Source organism: Bison bison, unplaced genomic scaffold, assembly GCF_000754665.1.
Source record: "Bison bison bison isolate TAMUID 2011002044 unplaced genomic scaffold, Bison_UMD1.0 scf7180017864155, whole genome shotgun sequence".
Classification (NCBI taxonomy): domain Eukaryota; kingdom Metazoa; phylum Chordata; class Mammalia; order Artiodactyla; family Bovidae; genus Bison; species Bison bison.
This window is the reverse complement of record NW_011494727.1, coordinates 218535-234603: the sequence shown is the minus strand read 5'-3', so window position 1 is coordinate 234603 and position 16069 is coordinate 218535. Positions and strand designations below refer to the sequence as shown.

At 49.6% G+C, this 16069-nt stretch overlaps 1 pseudogene across 1 annotated transcript; it reads right to left on the bottom strand.

Moving 5' to 3' along the window:
* Positions 1–8093: 8093 nt before the first annotated feature.
* On the bottom strand, positions 8094–16069 carry LOC104989366 (annotated as a pseudogene). Its single transcript, XR_825364.1, has 3 exons — positions 15615–16069; positions 12668–12794; positions 8094–10805 (listed from the first exon to the last, which is right to left on the bottom strand). The product of XR_825364.1 is annotated as a myeloid-associated differentiation marker-like (transcript).

Genomic DNA, 16069 nt, shown 5'->3' with positions numbered 1-16069 from the left:
CATAAGATAGATGACCAGATGTGGCTATGTCAGATCCTAGGCTTGACACCTTTGAAAGTTTTTTTTTTTTTTTCCCCTGGCATAGCCTTCCTTTCTGTGGCTGTTGCCAATGTCAATTCCAGAGACCGAGTCAGGTGGGACGCCGGGAGTAGACATGGTTTGTAGACTTTTAGAACGGCCATTCTGACTAGTACATTGTTATTTTGATGGCATTCCTCCTGTAATAATTAGGGGTGCTGAGCATCTTGTCCTGTGTCCCTTTGGAGATTTTCTTCTCTACTTTTCCCTGAAAGTATGTGAAGAAAATTTACCTGTTACAGTTGGCTTCTGAAAGTCAGTGTGTTTGTAATTTATCTGCAATACCTGCCCCAGGAACTTTCCTGAGGGCAGCTGCCATTAGCAGCCTAACAGCCCTTGTGAATTGGAGGCACCATTATGCGCGTGTTCAAGTTGTAGGTACAGGAAATGCCCACAAGGCGGCAGCACTTCTTCATTCCAACTCTGATCCTCCTGCAACCCGAGCCTTAAGGTGAGTCGGCCTCCTGGGCTGTGATTTAGAGTGGAATGTGCATGAGCAAACACTCCAGAGCTTGTGTCTCACTAATTTTTCCACCTAAAGCTTCACCCCTCCCCTCCAGACTCATCCCAACTTGGGCCACAGCCCCTGCTGAGGTGCCTAGGAAGCTGTAGTCTCATGAAGGAACCTTGAATTGGGGACCCCAGCACCAGGAGACCTGGAGGCTAGGTGATTTTTCCAAGGTCCTTGAAGTCAGAGGGTCATGCCAGCATCCTTTGGGTATCTAGGGCATGGGGTCCCAGCCAGAGAAACAGACAATACCGTTGTTATAAGGCTCTAAATTAAGCGCATCCTTCCCAGTCAAGTCAAGACCAGTGTCCCATCCCAGTCCAGCCATGGGAACCAAGCCTCCTCAGACTCCAACGATGGGATAGCAGCCCAAGTCAGGGAGACAGGAGGGTATGAAATAGATATTGCTTTTGTTTCCTTTCCTTTTCTGTAACCTCATGCCATTGCTATGTTGCAATATGGTTGATTTGAGGTTTTATGCTTGTTGTCAGGGTTTATACACCCTTGATTCAGTGATGACATATCCATATAGCACATCTGTTCTTTTTTTGGATTCTTTTTCCATAACGATTATTGTAGAAGGTAAAGGAAAGTTCCATTTGCTGAATATCAGATCCTTGTGCAGTATCTATTAGAGACACAGATTTTTGTGTGTGTGTATGTCAAAGGAAGGAATGAGGGAAGGAGATAATCCTCATGGATCTTCTATTACAGATACAGATTTCGGTGTATATGCTGAAGTAGTGGATTTCTGTGTATTTGTCAGTCCCAAGCCCCTATGAATACAACCTGGTCCTTAACTTTAAAAAAAATTCTGTGTTTGAATTCTCAGAGGCTTCTTTTGAGCTATGAATTAGTTCCTTTTTTTTTTTTAATCTTTTTTTATGTTGCCCTGGAGATTCTTCATCTGGTATTTTCTTCCTTTGTCCGGCTGATTTCATTTAGTGTATGATCCTCTAAGGTTCACCTTTGTGATGACCAATCACATAATTTCATAATTTCAGGTGTGGTTTTTATGGCTGAGTAATAGTCTGTGGCAAATATTTTCCCATCTTGTTTAAGCTTTAAGCTGTGGGTGACACTTTGTGGTTCTGTGTCTCGGCTGCTGTGAGCAGTGCTGCAGTGAACGCTGGGGTGCATGTGTCTTTTTGAAAGATGGTTTTCTGGGGATATACTCCAAGTTTGGGAATGTCAGAGGCTGTAGTTAACTTGAAATTTTATTATTTTGGGGGGGATGCAGATTGTTGGCCGTTCTGACCGTATAGTGGTATTTGTGTAGTTTTGTCATTTTTCCTATAAGTAGGGATGCTGAGCATCTTGTCCTGTGTCTGAGTTTTTTTTTTTTATTTCCTTAAAGGGCATGAGGAAAATTTACCTGTTGCAGTTGTCTTCTTGAAAGTCAGCTGTGTTTGGAATTTATTTCTGCAATATCTTCCCCAGGGCCTTTCCTGAGTGCTGCGGTCGTCAGCATTCCCAAAGTCCTTGTCAGTTGGAGGTGGCATTATCTGTGCTCAAGTTGTAGTTTCAGGTAATGTCCACAAGGAGGCAGCACTGTTTCGTGCCAACTCTGGTTCTTAGGGATTCCCTGGTGGCTCAGACGGTAAAGAGTCTGCCCTCAATGAGGGAGACTCGGGTTCGATTCCTGGGTCAGGAAGATCCCCTGGAGAAGGAAATGGCAGGCAAGCTGAGACTTTGGAAATTGACTTCCTGGGCTGTGAATTAAGAGTGTAACGTGCCTGAGCAAACACACAAGGCCTGTCTCACTGCTACTTCCCCTTAACACTTCACCCTCTGTTTCAGACTCATCCCAACCTGGGGCACCGCTCCCTGCTGAGGTGCCCAGGAGGCTGTACTCTCAGAGGCTTCAGCTGGGGACCCCAGCACCAGCGGACCTGGAGGAGGGTGACTTTTCCTGGGTCAGAAGACACCCACTGGGCTGCCCCAGGGCCACTGGGACCCTGGGGTCCCCCCAGTCATTTCCACTCTGCTCCCCGCCCACCCCAGTTCGTGGAGCATCCTCAGGGCTGGCCCCTCCCAGGGGTCCTGCAGGGGTCTCCTCTTTCAGCTCCTGCCCTTAAAAGGGGTCTGATCATCCATCCATCATCACCCCCTCCCTGAGATGCCCTGAAAACCTCCACATCAGCATCAGACAGAGCATCCCTGTTCATTTCCAGTCCCTTCTTCCAGCTTGGAAGCTGCTAACCAGTCTCCCAGGCCAGGAGAATCCTCACAGGTAGGACTACTGCCAGACTCCCATCTGGATGGCATCTTTAGAGCTTAAGAGTCAAACATTATGTTAATTTATTCTGTGGTTCCCCCATGATGCTCCATCTTGGAGTCATGCTGGGTGGGTGTCCCCTGTTCCAGTGGAGAAGAACCACATGTTAAGGCAAAATTAGGGGAGGTGATTCAGAATAGTTTCTACTTCCCATGTCATCTTGTCCCCATGGCCTTGCTCTCATTCCATGGTTCCTCCCTGTTAATCTCTGATCCCACTCCTCTGGGTGGGGCTGTGTCCCCTCAGATGGCAGCTCCTGCTAGTGATGCTGCAGGGAGGACAGGCCAGGACATGTGTGTCTTCAGGTTTCTGTGGAAGGAAGACCTGCAGCTGAGTCCTGGGTCCCAGAGCTCGAGTTTGGTCCTGGGCTCCCACCCATGGGCCCTGCTGACTTGTGGTCCTAGCCAGAGGGAATCACACAATACCAGTGTCACAGGAATCAAAATTAAGGGCACACTTCCCAGTGTCGTGATGCTCCGAGTCCAGCCACAGGAACCAAGCCTCCTCAGGCTCCAGGGATGGGGTAGGAGCCCAAGTTAGGGAGGCAAGAGGGAAATGAAATAGATATTGCTTTCATTTCCTTTCCTGTCCTGTAATCTCATGCCTTTGCTGTGTTAGAATATAGTTAATTTGCGGTTTTGTGCTTGTCCTCACAGTACAGACGCTTTTTGAGTTATGACATATACACACAGCATATCTGTGCTTTCTTGGATTCTTTCTCCATAATAGCTATTGCAGAAGGTAGGGGCAAGTGTCAAATTCCTTAACACCCTGAATCCTGTGAGTCCAGGATGAAACCTCACCTTCCTTTCCCAACTACATCTATGCCCAGGCAGGAGGCATTATTTCCTGAGGTGATACCCAGCTCCGAGGTCCATTCATCACATCTTGAAGTTGATGCCACAGCACTAGGGAGCTTCCAGGCAAAAGTACAGCAGGAGTGATGGATGCCCCGCATGGTGACCTTCAGCACCTCATTCCTGCTCTTGTTGTACAAAAAGGAAGCAAAAGTGGTGAACTCTGGAGTCTGAGAAAAATAGGTTGGAAATCTGATTCTGTCATTTAGTAGCTGTGTGACTAAGGACTTAACCTCTCTGTGCTTCAGTTTTTAGAACTGTAAAGCAGGAAATTCTAACAATTCGCTGGGCTCTTCTGAGATATTACATACAAGTCATCCAGCACCATGCATGTCATAGCTCAAGCTACCACTAAATGTCAATATCTGGTGATTATTCTCTGCACAGTCCAGTGACCTAGCAGAGCGCACCTGTCCTGTGCTGCAGGGCCTGGCCTCTAAAGGAAGAGCATGCACAGTGTACGTAAGGAAGTGTCCATACCAGAGCAGTGACTCACATTAGGATCAGCTGCATGTTGCTATTTAGATCTGTGTCTGGGTCCTGCTTCAGCTCCAAGGAACCAGAATCCCTGGGGGTGGGGAGTGAGGCAGATGGGTGGGGGTAGGGTGGCCCTGTTGACCTTCAGATGTTTCCAGTGCCTAACACCCTGGAATGCCCTGAGGAGCTTTCTCAGCACCTTGGTATTTAAGCATCGTGTTCTCACACTGGACCAGGATCAGCATCACCTGGGGGGCTTCTGGGCCCCATCCCAGAGTTTCTGACTCAGCAGGTCTGGGGTGGAACCCAGGCATCTGCATTCCCAATAATTTCCTGTTGATGTTCTGCTGCTGGTCCGAGGACCACACTTTGAGAAGCACTGCCACATCAGGCAACCATGATGTGCAGCCACGGATTAGCAACTGGCCTAAGAACTGAGCACCTCCAGAGGGATTCTGGTGACTGGTCCAGCCTCGCCCCTGCCATCTCCCTGGGCTGCCTGTTCATGCAGAGAGGGGGCACAGCTCCACAGGACATGTCCCAAATAGCCCACTGCAGGGATGAGGGGCCCCAGGTAAAGTTAAGAACCCAAGGGATTCAAATCCAGGCCCATCTGACAGCAATGCCAGTGCTTTTCATTCAGACAGGTTTCCAGAGCCGGTGCTTTGCATTCCCACCTATGACACCTGGAAACCAGTGTGAGAGGGCAGGGAGGTGCAGCTTGACTTCTCAGGGGTCTCTGCTGTAGGCAGCTCTGTGTCTGGCTGTGGAGTGGCCACCAGGTGGAGTCCTTGGACCATCTCTCCCCCAGGCTGACTTGCAGGGAGAGCCAGCCTGAGGGACGCTCTGGCAGGAGGCGTGAGGGGCTGGGTCTCCAATTTGGTTAGGGGTGGCTCCAGGGGGCGGCTCCAGGGACCTCTAGATGCCCTCTCTCAGCCAATGAGCTGAGGTTGGGAGAGACCTGGAGCAGTGTTGCAACCTGGTGTGGAAGGTGACCCCAGGATTCCTGCCTCTCAGCCGGGGTTTCTTCTAGAGTTTTAGGCTTTCTTGGAAGGAGTGGAACCAGGATTCCCAGAGGAAGAGCTTTCAAATCTCTAACCCTGCCTCCTGCTTCTGGCTCAATGCAGGGTCAGTTACCCTTGGCAGATGCCTTTCAGCCCAGCTGCTCATGTCTGTGAAGAACAGCCACCCTCTGTTCCCAGGTCCTGGAGCTCCAGGGACACCTATCAGGATCTTGTTTAGAGCCCTGAGCTTGTCCCTCTGTCAAGATGGAGTGTCTTCATCTCTTCATGTCCACCTATCCCCAGGGTTTAGGGCTGGGATAGAGAGACAGGGGGCTTCCCTGATAGCTCAGTTGGTAAAGAATCTGCCTGCAATGCAGGAGACCCCAGTTTGATTCCTGGTTCAGGAAGATCTGCTGGAAAAGGGATAAGCTACTCACTCTAGTATTCTTGGGCTTCCCTTGTGGCTCAGCCAGTAAAGAATCTGCCTGCAATGTGGGAGACCTGGGTTCGATCCCTGGGTTGGTAAGATCCCCTGGAGAAGGGAAAGGCTATACCCACTCCAGTATTCTGGTCGAAGAGAATTCTATGGACTATATAGTCCACAGGGTCACAAAGAGTCAGACATAACTGAGTGACTCACTTTCACTAGAAGGACAGGGGTGCAGAGATCACCCTGCCAGTCAGTCCCAGCTTTTCATCCACGGGGTCCTCAGTGGAGGCTGGAGTTGTTCCACTTGACGGACCTCCCCCACCCAGGATCCTCTGTCTAAAGAGCTCAGGCTAAGGGGGAGCTGGCAAGCCTACTGGTTCAGTCCCACTGCACCGGGACTCACTGGAGTCTACAGAAAGGAAGGGTGGCTTTGTAATAAGAATTCTCTCTATGTGACTAGCATCTGTCCTCTAAGTGAAAGAAAGGCTGGACGACCGAGACCACAGCTGGGGCTCCCCTGCTGTTTGGAAGCCCCAGGAGCCTGGCCTGAGGTGCAGCCACAGGAAGGACAGGACCTGGTGGGCAGAGACTGGAGATCAGGCCCTGCTCAGTGACTCCAGGGCTGGGAGGTCCTGAGCTCTAGCCCTGTTGAGGTTCTAGTTTCTCATCTGTAGACTGGAGATTATATAACTCTCCTAAGGCTGGTGTGAAGGTCAGAGACAATGATGTGAGGGGCCAGGGACAGAGGGGTTCCCGGTGAAAGGCAGCTTTGAACAAAGATGAACCTGAGATCCATCCATCCCCTCACCTGCACTCCTGCCATTAGCTTCTAGCTGCTTTGTCTATTTCCATTCTTTTCCTCAATGTCTGCTTGTGCTGAATGCAAACTGAAATAACTCTGGTGGGTTCTCTTTGTTATCTTAAGATGAAACACAAACTTTTAAAATGTCACCTCCAAAGCTTTGCAAGCTGAGACCATTTTATACCTCTTCAACCTCATCACCTCCCTCTCTGGGAGGGAGTTTGTGTTTCGTCTGATTCAGGAAAATATAAGAAAATGAGAGTTCTTGCACTGAACTTGCAAGAGATAAATGCATACATGCTCATATCAGTAAAAAAATTCATCAATTGTCAACTCAAAAAGAAGTGAAAAGTTTTACTCAAATCAACAAAGAATTATAACCAGGGAGACAGTCTTTCAGAAAGCTGTGAGAACTGTGCTGAAGAGTTAAGGGTTGGAGACAGTATGTGTGTGATTTGGGTACATGCAACCAAGCATACATCTTACCAAGTTATTGTTCTTCGAAAGGATCAGATACCAGAGTTAAGGATTTAGTGCTTTTCTAAGTATGGGAAGATGCAAGAAACTGGGTTCATAAAAATTTCTCCTAAGAATATCTATCTTCCTCTGGTTTCTTTCTGGTTCTGCCAGTCTTGCTACAACATAAAGTGCTTCTTCCTGATTTCCACCCTGAATTCATTTCAGGGTAGATTACTTTCAGGATAGGTCAGTGACTGCAGTGGTTAATGACTTGATTCTTATAGAACCCAGTGGTGGGCAACATTTTTTACTACTCAATATTCTCCATTTGTTTCTGTCTTATTTCAGCTAAAGTTTGGGAGGTGTTTCTGACCAGTTTGTCCCAGGATGCTAGGAATGCTCATTCCCTGGTCAGGTAAAGATTTCATTGATAGGCTACTCAGCAAGCAATTACTCGTCTAGTCTTGGTAACAGTAGCCAAAATCCTCTGGACCAATTGTCTTACTAGTCTGTCAGCTCCAGGAAATGATTCCCTCCTGTTGCTTCTTCCCATATCCAGAGTCACACTATTACAATCAGTGATCTTAGAATTATACATCAGGTCAATCGTTTCAAGTCTGTTTATCATTAGTTTTTTCAGGGGCTCAATAACACATTGTGAAAGCAAGAAACAAGAATCTTGTCAAACAGGAAGAATAGAAGTAATAAAGTAGTGACATTAATAAAGTCATTTGTAAGTAGTAGTATTTTCTAAGGAGTTACATGGCTGGGCCCAGAACAGAAATATTGATCTTTATGGTGGAGCAGGTATTTCTGCCCTTGTGAAGGTAGGTTTTATACACAATGCAAATACACAATGCACACCAGAGGGGAGGGAGAAGGTTCAAATGGGCAGAGAAAATATTTATGTTTAAATTTTTCTTGTCTTGTCTTAAAATAGCAAGTCTTTTTCATTGCTTCTTAAGTTTTACCGGCCATGGAAACTGCCTCCTGGGAGCCCTCCCCCTCCACCGCACCTGCCTGTGGGTGAAGATCCCAGGCTTCCTCCCAGCACAGGAGTGAGGGGCAGCAGCGGGGGTCCTTCCTCGCCCCTCTCCCACAGCTCTGCTTGCCGGGTCCCTCTGGGCCTGCTGACACCAGGATGCTGGGCTCTGAGGCTTTGCATTTGAGAGGAAGAGAGGAAGAGGCCTTTTGGTGCCTTCCCAGTCACCAGTTCCTGTAAACAAACTGCTACTGGCCTCAGTGCAGTGGAACCCATGGGCACATATACAGGTACACACAGAGACACACAAACACCCACTGAGCCTGCACACAGGCACACACCCTTAAAGAGAGGCGTCCAGGTGCTTTCCTGGCCCCTTTAAGGGTTCAGGCCCAGGAAGCCGGCACTGGGGTGGGCCTAACCTCTTGTGTCCCAGGCTGGGCCACCTGTGACCCAGGGTCTGGTCCAGGTGTGGGTGGGGCATCAGTGGAAGGGGCTCCACGAAACCCAGGTTTGGGTGAGGGTGGAAATTGGATAGGATCCTTCTGAGCCCTAGGCAAATTTGGGGCAATTGGAATATTTGGATTTTGTGGAAGTTTTTCTTTGTTTTCCTTCATCTTTATATTGAACTTGAAAAGGACACTATAAATGTGGGAAGGGGTACAAGTCTTTCTCTGTGATTAAGAAACAGACTATGTGATTGAGCAGAGACAATGATGGACACGAAAAGCTCTGTGGAGTTTTTCTAAACTATATGTATTTATATAGATCACATTATGCTTCAGCATATGTGTGTGCACCACATACTCAAGCCATGCAGTTTCTATGACAATGACATCAGCATTGTCAATGCTGTCAAATGCTACCCCCTCAAACTGCCCGCTGAAGAAAATTTGAAAAGAAACTTTCCCCCTTTACAAATAGGGTCACCTACTAATTTTTGCTGTCTTGATCAGAAAAAAGAAAAGAATAGGAAAAAAGAATAGCAAGCTAACATCCCCGTTAAGGCTGGCAGGACCATGCTCTTCTCCCTGCAGAGGAAGGACCTACTGCTTTGATCACCGAGGCAGGAGGGCTGCATCACCGTCCCTCACCAACACTGCAGACAGGTGTCTGCAAGAACTTGTGCTTTTTTTTCCTAGATCCTTTTTACTTTGCCCAGAGAGGAGCTGGATTGGTTAAGACACTTCTGTTAAGACACCCTCTAGGCAGCAGATAATTAGTAAGCCTGGGAAAATTCTCCAGTCAATCTCTGGTGGGGTTGTGCAACAGGTTGGGTCTCAATCTAAGGTCTCTGCTTCAAATTTCCTGTCCACTTGACATTATTGACCTCTAGAGATTTTATTTAACTTAAAGGGGAAGTGCATTGTACAGCCCCCTCCACTAACAGAAATGAGGACCTACTTACCCCCAACACCCATACACCCCCCATAAACACACCAACTATTACCCCCAGGGGGACAGACACACTTTGGCAATGAGGCCCCTCCGGAGGCCCAGGGTGTGAACAGCTGCACAGAGGGCTGTGTGCTGTGGAGTCTGCACCTTAGGAGGCGGGAGGGGGCGGTGGACACAGAAGGAAGGAGTCTCAGGTCCCTGATGGATCAGAAGAAGGAAAATGGGGAGAGGTGGTCAGGACACAGGAGACAAGAAAACCAGAAAAGGGCCAAAAAATAGAAAATATAGAAAAAATGAGAGAAGCAAAAGAGAATGTGGGCAACCACACAAGACAGGAAGGAGACAGAGGAACAGAAAAGAGAATGAGATGCATGGGGAAGGATGTGAGGAGGGAAAGGGGAGCCAGGAAGAGGGCATCAGAGGACGTCAGAGCTCAGTGAGGATACCTCCTGTGAGCAGAGGATCGGGAGTCTCCAGGCTGGTCCTCAGTCCCTACAGAGACCCGGTGGGCCCAGTACCCCCGCTCAGCCACGTAAACCAGCAAGTTGATGGCTGTCAGGACGGCCACAGCCAGGCGCTGGTCCCAGGCGCACATGAGGTCATCAACGCAGCTCACATCGCTGGACCGCTGGGGCAGCCCGCCCAACTCCTCATAGAACTGGTAGAGCAGCCAGAGGACAAGAGCACTGATGTAGAGGAGGACAGAGAACACGGTGAGCACAAGTTGGAAAATGGGGAAGGGGATTGGCAGCCTGTTCTCCCATTCGCCCAGATTCAACAGGATGGTTACTGCTGCTGGGATGAAGCAGATGGAGTACACGGCCACGCAGCACTCCAGGGCCGGCTGGTGCAGGTATAGGGAGGTGTTGCTGAGGAAGGCAAAGATGACACCAGCAACGAAGGTCTCCAGCACGTTCAGCAGGCCTGGCACAGTGTGCACGTAGCAGGGGATCTCTTTGAGCTCGTAGAAGTTTCACACGCCCGCCATTTCTATGGCATAAAGCACTGACGCGATGCAGGAGAATGCAGTGGCAGCGACGGCCCGGTCCCACTCAGGGCCATCAGGCAGGAACTGGACGTAGGTGATGGAGTAGATGATGGAGGCTGAGAGGCAGATGAGGGCGGCATAGCAGGCGAAGGTGACGGGAAAGTTGTACCAGTAGAAAGGAAAGCGAGGCTGGAGATCGTTTACCTCAATTATGACTATGAATAGGGTCACAATGAAACAGATGCACCAGCAGGACATGAACCAGTTACCTATGTCCCCTCTCCAAATGCCCATGTCAGCCACCAAGGAGAATGCCACGCAGGTGGAGAAGAGCTGCGGCACGCGGAGGAGCCAGAACACTCTGTTCACGTAGAGCCAGTATGGGAGTGTCGCCCTGGTGCTCATGGTGTTATGAATGTCTGGCAAGTCACAGTCACCGGTCTGGCAGTGGTCTTCACTGAGGACCCACCAAAGAAAGATCCGGCTCCAGAGGATCAGACGCCTACAAACGCCTCAGGGCTCTGTGACGGCTGAGGCTCAGGACCTGTGGAGTTGGAACCAATGGCTCAGACACTCGGGTTAAGAGCACAGCTGCTCCAAATGGTTCTCCCCACCCATCACCCTTGGCCTTGTCAGGAGACTTGTCTTATCCCAAAGCTCCCAGCTAGTTGTGGTCTAGCCTCAAACCATGAACATTGTGGATCTCTCTAAGCTGACCATTATTTATGGAGACACAGAGACGGATGGTCCTTATCTTTAATCCCAACCCTTCAAGTCTCTCAAAATTGAAAATGAATATTTAAAAAATTGTTTGGTAACAAAATTCGGCCCAAAGAGACATGAGACAAATTATGATCTTTTTTTATTTTACTCAATGTGACTGTTCAAAAGTTCAGCTGCCAAAACACTAATGTGTATGATTACAAGGTGCTTTCAGACCCCAGTGGGGTGTGATGTCATGTAGAGTAGATGTACTATGTCACCTGTATGGAGCTGAAAATTCTGAATTCTAGAGAATATCTGACCCCAAGTGTTTCAGAAAAGGGACTATGGAGTGTCCTTTTGACTAACCCCATTTTACAGATGAGAAAACTAAGGTAGGGGAATTAAGTCCTTCCCTAAGATGGCATGACCATGAAGTTGGAACCCCGGATAAATATACCAAAGCCATGGGCATGAACTCTTTGCTCTACAGCACACATGGCAGAAATCCCCTTAGGTGGAGCCCAGGACCAAAGCCTAGAACACAACTTCAGGGCCACAGCCTCCTTCCACAGCAACCTGAAAATACATGAATCCAGGCCTCTCCTCCCTGCAGCCATCACTAGAAGAAGCTGCCATGTGAGGGGACACAGCCCCACCCGGAGGAGGGCAGCTTCAGAAGTGAACAGGGAGGAGCCATGGGGTGAGAGCAAGGCCGTGGGGACAGGATGAAATGGGAAGTAGGGACTATTGTGACTCCCCTCCCCAATTTTGCTTTCACATGTCACTCTTTTGCATTGGGTCAGGGGATCCCAACCTAGCATGATTCCAAGGTGGAGTGTCATGGAGGAACCAAGGAACGAAATGTTAAAATGCCAGCTTTTTAAGCTCCAAAGCAGCCATCCACGTGCAAATCTAATCCTTTAAAGGGCAGGAGCTGAGAGAGGAGGCCCCTGCAGGACCCCTGGGAGGGGCCAGCCCTGAGGATGAGCCCGGGACTGGGGTGGAGGCGGGGGCGGGGGGCAGAGTGGAGATGACTGGGGGGATCCCAGGGTCCCAGGGGCCCTGAGGCAGCCCAGTAGGGGTCTTCTGACCCAGAAGGGATGCACGCATGGAGCCAACCTTCCCATGGAGGAGGGGCCGGGACTGGAACTGAGACAGGAGAACAGGGGCCTGAAGGGGTTTCAGGGCTGTGACAGGGACACGTGGCCAGAGTGGCAGGGACCCTGGAGACCACGCAATTGCCCAGGTCACTGCCCAAGACAGTCCTGCCAGCCAGGGCTGCAGTCCTGCTCACACAGGGCCTCCTCCAGGGTCCAGTGTGTGGGGGGAGTGTGCCTCTCCCAGCCCGCCCCCTCCGCAGGGACAGCCGCCCTGTTTCCAAGGGACTATTTGCTGAGAGGCCCCCAGGGCTGAAGGGCCAACAGCCTGAGCCCCAGCCAGCTTCCTGCCATCATGGGCCTTGTTGCCTTTGCTGATAATAAACCCTGGGACAAGCTGAGGCTGGAAAGAGAAACAGAGAAAAAACCTGAGAACCTCCCTGGACTCACAAAGCTCCTTGAGCCCCATTGCAGGGGAGCCCTGGAGCCTGCTGGCCTCCTAGTGGGCACTGCCAGGGTGGGAAGGAGCACTGGGGTGAGGGAAGGAGGGATTGTCATGCTCTTTGTACCCCAGTTTGATCCCAGTTTAATTACTTGAACTCACCCTGAAATTCCACCTAAGATAAGAGACAACTTGAATGCTTTGAATCCATTGAATGCATCAGAGAGAGGATATGGAGAAGAGGAGGCATGGGGGTTCCAACCGCGTGACCCTGGGTCAGGCCTGTGCCCTGGAAAACAGGAAGTGGAAGTTTGTCTGAGTCTTCCAGCAGCCCCTCCTCCACTCTAATCTGTGAGCCTGGACATGGTGCCCCTGTCAGAGCACAGCCGATGTGGCTGAGCCCTGCCTGCCCAGCAGCCAGGCATGTGGACTAGAAGACAGTGAGCTGGGAAGGTCATGGCCAGAACAGAGGAAGGAGGAGGAGGTGCCAGAAGGGCAGAGAAGGGTGAGATGTGATGGACACTCAGAGTGACAAGGAGTAGAGCCTTCATAGCTGGATGATCATGGCAAGCTACTCAATAGAACCTCAGTTTCCCCCTTCTGTTCAATGTCTCTATACCTATTTTGTGTCAATTAAATGAATAAAAGCATGTGACGGGTTCATCAGAAAGCCTGTCACATGGAACCCTCAATCTGTGCCAGCTACCTCCCCACCCCCCTCACAGAGGACCCAGAAGGCCCTGGCTCTGAACATCAGCACATGCAGCTTGATTTGCTGCAGATCAGGGGCTGCAAGCCAGTTTGCACTGCAGGTGGACTCTTGATGTGTTCAGTTTCCACCACAGTTTCCATCAGTGTTTTCATGAAAAAATGATGTAGAATCACTAGCATTACTATTTCTTCCCTGAGTGTTTGGTGGCTGCACATTGTTTTAATTTCACATGAAAATTCGGATTACAGCTCCTTTTCAAGCCTCAGGAGATACAGTGTCACCTGATTTTGTTTCCTTGGCAGTGGGGTTGCTGGAGATAAGTAGCTGCTAGCCTCTTTTCTTTATATTGTTTTCCATCCTCATCTCTGTTTAGTATTTTCTATATTTCTCTCATTCTCATGTATAACTGACATAAAGCAAGACTATTATCATCTCTCCTGTGACTGGTTTCCTGTCTTCGACATGGCCAAGCTTCCTGCCTGCTCACAGGAGCGTCCACCCCTCCATCCAGAGAGCATCCATGTCCTCAACCTCAACCTCAGCCTTCAATACATTTCAAATGCTGTAAAATCACGTGTAGACATGTGTGTACACACAAGCATACATGTTTGTACATACATGCATACATGTTTGTAGGGAATATCTGTATCTCTTTTCCTGTTTTGTCAACATGAGACCACGTCTTCCCAGAGCATCTTGCTTTTGCACCGCCCCAGACAGGTGCAGCTGGTCCTCTCCAGGGATCCTAGTGCTCTCCATCCCCTTATTTCCTTCCCTCCTGGCTCCTTGGGCATCAGTGGACCCTCCCCTGTGAGTCTCAGACACGGGGACATAGGATGTGACAAGGGATCCTGGGATCCAAGTGACCACCATGCTATAGGGCAGGAGGTCAGCAAGTTTTTCTGAGAAATTTTCTTAAAAATATGACAAAGAATATATTTTTCATTTCTGGAAATTAAATCTGGTTTCCTAGATCTGCAACAAATTATCACAAGCCTGGCAGCTTAAAACAGCAGAAACCTGTTCTCTCACAGTTCTGGAGGTCAGCAATTTGAAACAAGGTGTCAGCAGGGCTGCTCTGTCTCTGATGCCCCAGGGGAGGGTCCCGCTTTGCCTCTTTTAGCTTCTGGAGGCCCTTTAGCTCGTCCCATGTTACTGAACTCTGATGATGTCCGATCATCCCTCAAGAAGCCAAACACCGAGAGATGAGTGCTGGGCTTTGCCTGGGACGAGGTGCGGCTCCCCCACTGTGAACACAATCATCGCTCATGTCTGTGCATCAGCCCATGTTGGACGGTGGTTTGAAAAAAATACTAATGAACATTTCTACCTTTTTTTGTGGATCAACTCAGAGGATTTGTTTTTTTCCAGTTTAGTAGGTCTGAAGTGAGAAAAAGATTGTATCAAGAGTCAGCCACTAACTCTTCTCCTGCACTGAAAGCTCCTGCAGGGAATCGTCTCAGTGGAAATCCATCCCTGGCACGCCCCCACCCCACCCCCACCCCAGGGGACACACTCTGGCCAAATCAAGTGATCTGTCCCGTCTTAAAAGGAGAAACTGCTTCAGACCTCCTTTCTTCGTCACACTGTGGTGACGCTAAGGCTGTGTCCCGCCAACACACTAGAACCCCTCCTCCTTCTGGGGACTGGAGTTGGGAGGAGGGGGGTGCAGATGCCCTGGCAGCTCCTGCCTCGGGCATCAGGACTGGAACCACAGAGCTGGGGCTGGATTCAGTTCCCTAAAAAGCTGACCCCATCTTCTCCCTCCCTTGCCTGCAGACTCCTCTGTGAGCACGGCAGGCTTTTCACAGTTTCCTTTCCTTTTTGCCTTTAATTTAGTGCCCTTGTTGGAAGAATCCTTACTATGGAGTAACAGGAAGACCTGCGCATGGAGTTCCCTCCCACTTACCAGATCTTGACAAAAGAGCTCTAACTGCAAAATACTGGAATAACTTAGAGATCCATGCAGGAACAATGTTCTTCACAACTGAAGACATACACGGGCAAGGTTGTATTAAAAGCAGAAAACCACTTTTTTCTTGATACAGGGTCATACTGTTAGGGGAACCACACTGACACAACCACCCACCCCGTTCAGGAACCCTAGTAACCACTTGTATGAGTTGTCTTACGACAGGAGGTCCCGGTAAGAAACACGGAACTAATAAGCCACCACCAACAAGAAGGGTTCAGGAAAGGTCGAAAGGAGACAGCATGTGTCTGACCACCTTCCATAATCCTTCTCTCTGGCATCCATCCTGGCTGAACAAGGTGGGCACCACCAGGAAGGACTCTGAATCAGAATGATTGGCTATGGACAACCCGGAGACTAATCCCATCACCATAAAACCCAAACTGTGAGCCATGTGGCAGAGCTGTTCTCCTGGGTCCCCTTACCTTCCTGCTCTCCGCCCCGGTGCTGTTTCCCAATAAAAATCTCTTGCTTTGTCAGCGCATGTGTCTCCTCCGACAATTCATTTCCGAGTGTTAGACGAGAGCACAGTTTCGAGCCCTGGAAAGGGTCCCTCTTCTTGCAACAATACCTCTAGTTTTGCCAATCTGTCAAGATGCGTGCCAGTGGACTTGTAGAAGGGATGGATGTAGGTCCCTTCCCCCAACTTCACTGGCTCCCCCAGAACAGATTTCAAACAAACAAGCAATTCTTCCTTGGGAAGAGAGTGGTACAGAGTCACAAACAAGCCATTTCCCACTTCTGCAGTGTCCAACTGGCCCCAAAGTTCCAAACAGCAAAGAATACACACGAACAGGTGGGAAGGGGGGCTCCTGGGACCCACACCCCTCTACTCACTCAGTCAAGAGCTCTGTGCTCCTTCAGAGGCCAGTTTCCTTCT